Genomic DNA, 7,004 nt, shown 5'->3' with positions numbered 1-7,004 from the left:
CCAGGATGGGGAAATCACCCAAATTTCTCCTGGAACCAAAACAACCAAGCAGGGCCTTCCAATTTCCATAATCAAATCAACCTGGATCCCAAAGGCCTCCCTTTGCACAATAACCTTTTTCCCAAAATAATTTTCCTAGGCCAAATGTAGGACCTCAGGTTAGTTTTCCTAGGGTCTCTCTCCTATCATCTTATCAGCAACCCCCTGGGTTTACCAACACTGGAGAGGCAAATAGAATAAGTGACTTGAAAAAAATGGCCCTCCTTATGACAAGCCATCAAAATCTTACGAGAGAACTCACCCAAGTTGTCTCAATTATACGTGAAAGGGAGAAAGAAATTTTACCCAGTTAACCAAAGCCTAACCCTAGGCATCATCAGCCTGTTAGTTCATAAGCACCAACTAATGCACTATTGAATATAGTACAAGGTCAGACCCAACAAGGGCCCTCCAATTAATGTAATATTGTTTATGCCCTTAGGAGTGGTAGAGAGTACAACCAGAATGTTCCTAAATCTTTTTCATCCATTACTCCTGTTAACTCTCATTCAGTTGAGGACACAAGTGTGCCTCTTGCTCTAGGTTCGGCTAATGAACCTAAAGATTCTTTTAAAACTAAATATGATTTGGTTGAGGAAACCAAACATAATTCTTCTGAAAAAGAGAAAATCCCTAACAGTCCTCATGTTCCCCCTGTCCCCTTTCCTAATCGCTTGATAAACAAAAAGAATACTGCTTCCATAGATAAAATTTTAGAAGTCTTCAAAATGGTAGAAGTGAACATCCCTCTTTTGGATGTCATATCCCGGATCCTCGCCTATGCAAAGGTCCTGAAATATTTATGCACTCACAAACGTATCACTAGTGTGCCCAAAAAGGCGTTCTTGGCAGGTAACATTAGTTCCAAAATTACTCAGCCTATAGTAGCCAAGTATAAGGATCCAGGAAGCCCTACCATAGCTTGTGTCATAGGCAACACCTGCATTGAGCATACCTTACTTGATCTTGGCACAAGTGTGAATCTTTTGACTTATCATGTGTATAAACAATTAGGATTGGGAGAATTGAAAGCCACTGGAACTACTCTTCAGTTGGCAAATAGGTCTATTAGGATTCCTAAAGGGATGGTTGAGGATGTCTTACTAAAGGTGGGGAAATTTATTTTCCCTGTTGATTTCAGTTTGTTAGATACCAAGCCCTTCTCAACCAAGGATGAGATCTCAATAATTCTAGGAAGACCATTCTTTGTTGCCAGTAATACATTAATCAATTGTCAGAATAGTTTCCTGAGATTATCTTTTGACAATAAAACTGTTGAATTTAAAATGTTTAGGATAGGCAAGCGACCACATATAGAAGAAGAGATCAATATGCTCGAGGATTTTTTGGATTTTTCTAATGATTTAATTACCAACTTTGATATTGATTTTGATTCAGAATTCTAAGAGTGTATAGATGAGTTCGACGATGATAGTGAAAATTTCTTTTTTGAAGTCTTGAGTCTTCACACACCTATGGAGCCCTTAGGACCCCTTTTCAATTCCATTCCCAAACCTTCCATAGTTGAGTCCCCTAAGTTACATCTTAAGGAGTTACCATCTAATTTGAGGTATGCTTTCCTAGGGCCTGACCAAACTCTTCCTGTAATAATTTCTTCAAATTGACTTCTAGCCAGGAAGAGGAGTTACTTAAAGTGTTAAAAGACAATAAGGAAGCCTTAGGTTGGACCATGGCTGATATCAAGCGTATAAGTCCTTCTATTGTATAACATCATATACATCTTATGGAGAATTCCAAACCATCCTCGGGACCTCAAAGAAGAGCTAACAAAATGATGATGGAAGCCATTAAGAAAGAGATCCTAAAGTGCTTAAATCATAGAATAATTTATCCTATATTTGATAGCCAATGGGTAAGCCCAATTCATATAATGCCCAAGAAGTTTGGTGTTATTGTAGTTCCCAATGCCAATAACAAACTGATTACAACCCGTGTCCAATCAGGGTTGAGTGTGCATAGACTATAGGAAACTTAATGTGAGAACCTGGAAGGACCACTTCCTATTGTCATTCATCGACCAGATGTTAGAGGGGTTAACGGGACATGAATATTATTATTTTCTTGATGGATATTCTGGTTATAACCAGATCCCAATTACTTTAGAGGATCAACATAAGACCACTTTTACATGTTCATATGGAATATTTGATTATAGGCGTATGCCTTTTGGGCTTTGCAATGCCCCTGCTACGTTCCAACGATGCATGATGAGCATCTTTTCTGACATGATTGAAAAATTCTTAGAAGTATTTATGGATGACTTTTCAATTCATGGGAAATCTTATTCTGAGTGTCTTCACCATCTTTCCCTAGTTTTAAAGAGGTGCATATCTAAGAATTTGGTGTTGAATTGGGAGAAATGCCAGTGTATGGTTAAATCTAGTATTATTCTAGGCCATGTAATGTCCAAGGAGGGAATTAAGGTAGATAAAGTCATAGTGGATTTAATTGATAATTTATCACCTCCTCAATCTGTTGAGGAAGTCCGATCTTTTTTCTAGGGCCTGCGGGCTTCTACAGAAGGTTTATTAAGAACTTTAGTCAGTTAGCCCGACCTCTCACTTCATTACTCGCCAAAGATCAAACTTTTGAGTTTTCTAAAGAGTGCCTAGAATCCTTCAAGCAACTTAAGAAGGAGTTAACCAATGCACCTATTATTTAACCACCTGTTTGGACTAAACCTTTTGAACTGATGTGTGATGCTTCTGATTTTGATATAGGAGCGATTTTGGGTCAAAGGATTAATAAGTTGTCCACTATCATTTACTATGCTAGTAGGACCATAAATGATGCACAACTCAACTATACAACCATTGAAAGAGAATTTTTAGTTGTTGTGTTTGCACTAGAAAAGTTTCGATCTTACTTAGTTGGGTCACATGTGGTGGTGTACACTGATCATTTCGCTCTTAGATACCTAGTTAAGAAGAAGGATGCCAAAGCCTATCTCATTAGATGGATTTTACTTTTGTAAGAGTTTGATTTGAAAATTAGGGACAAGAAAAGAGTTGAAAACCTAGTTGCAGACCCTTTATTCCGGCTTCCCAATCCCTTGGTTGTCGATTCTCCAATCAACGATAATTTTTCAGATGAATAGTTATTTGTAGTGTCCAATGAACCATGGTTTGCTGGTATTGTCAACTTCTTAGTTTGAGGTGTGATTCCGGATCACTAGTCTACCCAAGATAGGTATCGTTTCCTTTCCCAAGTTAAGCATTTCTTTTGGGATGATCCCTATCTTTTTAAAGTTTACCCTGACCAAATTATCAGACATTGTGTGCCTGATCATGTGCAACACTCACTTTTATCTTTTCCTATGATCATGCATGTGGTGGACACTTTGGACCTAAGAAGACTACCACAAAGGTTCTCCAATGCGAATTTTATTGGCCCACTTTTTTTAGAGATGCTTTTGATTTTTGCAAGGCTTGTCCCGCTGATGAGCACATTTCTGTGTGAAATCTAGGGTAGTAAAACATGCATTTTACATATTTAGAATGGAGCTACCTTGGGTTTTACTTCCTTTTTGCAGGTTTTATATTTTCAAGGCCTAAGGACCATCGGCCGCTATATCTCCAATTTTACACGTAAAGAAGTCCTATTTCTTTTCATGGTTGTGAAGATGATGAAATTCTGAGCAAGATGGACGTGTTGAATTGCAAGTACACATTCGTTTGGTCACCCGTACAAGTGATTATTATTTTTAGGTCAGAAAAAGAATAATGGATCAAAACTGAACCGAGATGTAGAACCAACCCGTTTGCAGTTGTCCCAAAGGTATAAGAAATATTTCAAAGGCCAACAAGGATCAATGGACCACATCCTTAAGTGATTGAAGATTTGTTTTTACTAACAACAACTACCTAACGTAGTTAGTGAGTTGTGGTGTGCAAAATCCCTTACTTATTAGGAGGTCTCAAGTTCGAACCTCTTAGCTACCATTTTGTTGAGGTTTTTTTAGAAGATTTTCTCTCTCTTACTCATCACTCAAAAGAGGTCGGCCAAAGGGTTTCTTACATAAGAGGAGAGAGAAATAAAGAACTAAAGAGAAAAATAGAAAAAAAGGGAGAAAATAGGAAAGGGAAAAAAAAGAAAAAAATAATTAAAAAAATCGTCCAAGATGCTGCCCACGTTTGAAGAAGAGAGAGAAAAAAATTAAAAAAAATAAAGAAAAAGGAAGCAAAATCGTTGGAGATTCTCTACTTCCTACAATTCCCTATCTCCTCCCTCCTCCACCTCATCAACAAGATAAAAAAAATATTTTTTTTAAAGGCTAAATTTGTTAGCTTCCCTCCCCATTCTCTATATAATAGAATTAACACAAGGGGAGGAGGCACTTCATTCTTCTTCTAGGGTTTTTTTTAGTTGTTCTATCTCTTTCTCTAGCTCTAGTTCTAGGTTTATGTTTTAAACACTTTTGTAAGTTCTTTTTATTCAATTAATGCAAACACTTTTGTTTTTTATTCAGTTTTTTATTTTTATTGTTTAAGCAATTGAAGTTGTAATTTTAAATTTCTAGTTCTAGGCTTAGTTCTAGGTGACAAGAACAAGCTATGAAGCATGTCTTTCAAGTTTAATTTATCTTTTCTTCAGATTTTTTTTCTCTAATACTAGAAATTTTAGATTTGGTTTATTCCAGATCTAGTTTTTAGTACTGGTAGTATCTCAAATCGATCAAGTTTTCAGTTCAAGGGTTGAAGTTCAAGTAAGTAGGCTCCTTCAGTAGTCTTCTCTTCCCCCTCTCATTCCCTCTTCTGACTACCCTTTCTTTCTTAATATAAGATTTTAATTTCAGTCGTTACGTTATTGATATTCTTTTCCCCCAAGGTTCATGGCTAGTGTATGTGTTGGCTTTGCCCCTCTTAGCAATAGAACCATTAATTTATTGCTTTTATTTTAATTGTCTCCATTTCCCTAAAGCCAAGTAGAGTAACTCTTGTAACAGTGACTCTCTGGTCAAGTAGGGTAGCTCATATTATGATGCATCCCTCTGGCTATGTGAAGAAACCTACTTGTGAGTCTCTCTCTAGCTTTATTTTACTTTATTTTTATTTCAGTATTTTTTTCCTTTATTATTTTTTTTAATTGTGTGGGTTGTTTATTTTTAGTTATTTATTTATTTAATTTTATTTGCGTGGCTTGCATCTTTAAATTCTTAGATGATGAATGGTTATGACGTTATTTTAGATACATATGTTTAAGGCGGTTATTAGAATAAGATCACAACCATTAATCCGTTCACTTTTGCATTATCAAAAGAAAAAAAAAATAAAGTGGCTGCTCTCCCTGTGTTCGACCCATAGCTACACTGATCCGTACACTTGCGGTTATATTTTAAAATCTCAAACAAGTTTTTGGTACTGTTACCGGGGAGACAATTCCATATTATTTTTCGCTTTCTTTTGGTAAATCGGAGTGCTTTGTTTGCTTTGTTTTGTTTTTTCTTTTCTTTTATTGAATTCCTGAGAAGAACAACTTGCAATAATAGTTGTATCGGTGGAGGTCGCCATGCCTCACAGTATGATAAAGACAGCTTTCGCCTTGTAGCAGTACCTCAGGAATTGACCTTAGCAACCTCGGATCCCTGCCGGTAAGCTCCCAAAAAGCCAAAAAAATAAAAAAATAAAAAAGTTTTGCTATCCATTCTTTTGTGCTTGTCTTACTCTAGTTGTGGGTAGTTTTCTGTTGCATGAGTGTTAGGTGGGTACATAATACTAAGAATCGGTTCGAAAGAAGAGATCCAACAAGTAGTGACCCTATACGTTTGTTCTTTTTAAAACTCTTCAATATGGGAGACCAACAGCAAAACCCCCCACCTAAATCTCTAAAAGATAGATTCTACCATGTTAGAATAGCCCAACCTTCCTGCATAGTTCTACCACAAGCCCAGGGCAATAATTTTGAACTCAAATCTCAATACATCACTATGTTGCCCCACTTCTATGGGTTGACCTCTGAGGATGCATACCTATTTCTAAGGGAATTTGAAGAGGTATGTGTTCTAATTAAGATCCAACAGCTTTTTGATGATGTTGTTAAGCTTAGATTTATCACTTTTGCATTGAAAGACCAAGCTAAGAAGTGGTTGTTTGGGTTACCCACAAATTCCATAACCTCATGGGAACAGTTCACAATTGTCTTCCTTAAGAAGTTTTTCCCAACTCACATGACCAATAAGCTTAGAAGTGATATCCTTTAGTTTAGGTAAAAACCTAGTGAGTCATTTTCCAGACTTATGGAGAGATTTAAGGATCTACTCCAAGAATACCCTCACCATGGCCTAAACCTATGGCATTTATGTCAAATAATTTATGAGGGTATTGATTACCCAACTAAACAAATGATAGAGTCTATGTGCCTTGAGGGATTCACATCATTTACAGATGAAGGAAAGGCATGGGAATTCTTACTTGACTTCGCTGACAAAATCCGTGAGTGGGAATCAACCCAAGAGAGTGAAAGAACCACAGGAGGAAAAGGATATTTTGTGGATGGGATAGTAGCCAAGGAAGTCCATTTGGATAGCCTAATCAAGAGGATTGAGGCTATTGTTCCTAGAGAGCCATCATCAATTGATTTGGTTAAGATTTGTGCTTAGTGTCAGTCCCCTGGACATGTCATAGAAGAATGCCCTAACACCTCTGGGGGCACTTCTAATGAAAGTGTTAATGCCTTATACCAGAATAATCCATATAGTAACATCTACAATCTAGGATGGAGAAATCACCCAAATTTCTCCTGCAATCAGGGCACCCAAGCAGGGCCTTTCCAATTTCCATAATCAAGGTCAACCTGGACCCCAAAGGCCTCCCTTTGCACAACAATCTTTTTCCCAAAATACTTTTCCTAGGTCAAATGTAGAACCTCATACTAGTTTCCCTAGGGCCTCTCTCCTATCATCTTATCAGCAACCCCCTGGGTTTACCAACACTGGAGAGGTAAGT

General features: G+C 37.2%; 1 non-coding gene across 1 annotated transcript; it reads right to left on the bottom strand.

Moving 5' to 3' along the window:
* Positions 1–6,235: 6,235 nt before the first annotated feature.
* On the bottom strand, positions 6,236–6,342 carry LOC122085272. Its single transcript, XR_006142054.1, has one exon. It is a non-coding gene; the product is annotated as a small nucleolar RNA R71 (small nucleolar RNA).
* Positions 6,343–7,004: the final 662 nt, after the last annotated feature.

Source organism: Macadamia integrifolia, chromosome 7, assembly GCF_013358625.1.
Source record: "Macadamia integrifolia cultivar HAES 741 chromosome 7, SCU_Mint_v3, whole genome shotgun sequence".
NCBI lineage: Eukaryota > Viridiplantae > Streptophyta > Magnoliopsida > Proteales > Proteaceae > Macadamia > Macadamia integrifolia.
This window is presented reverse-complemented; position numbering and strand designations above follow the sequence as displayed.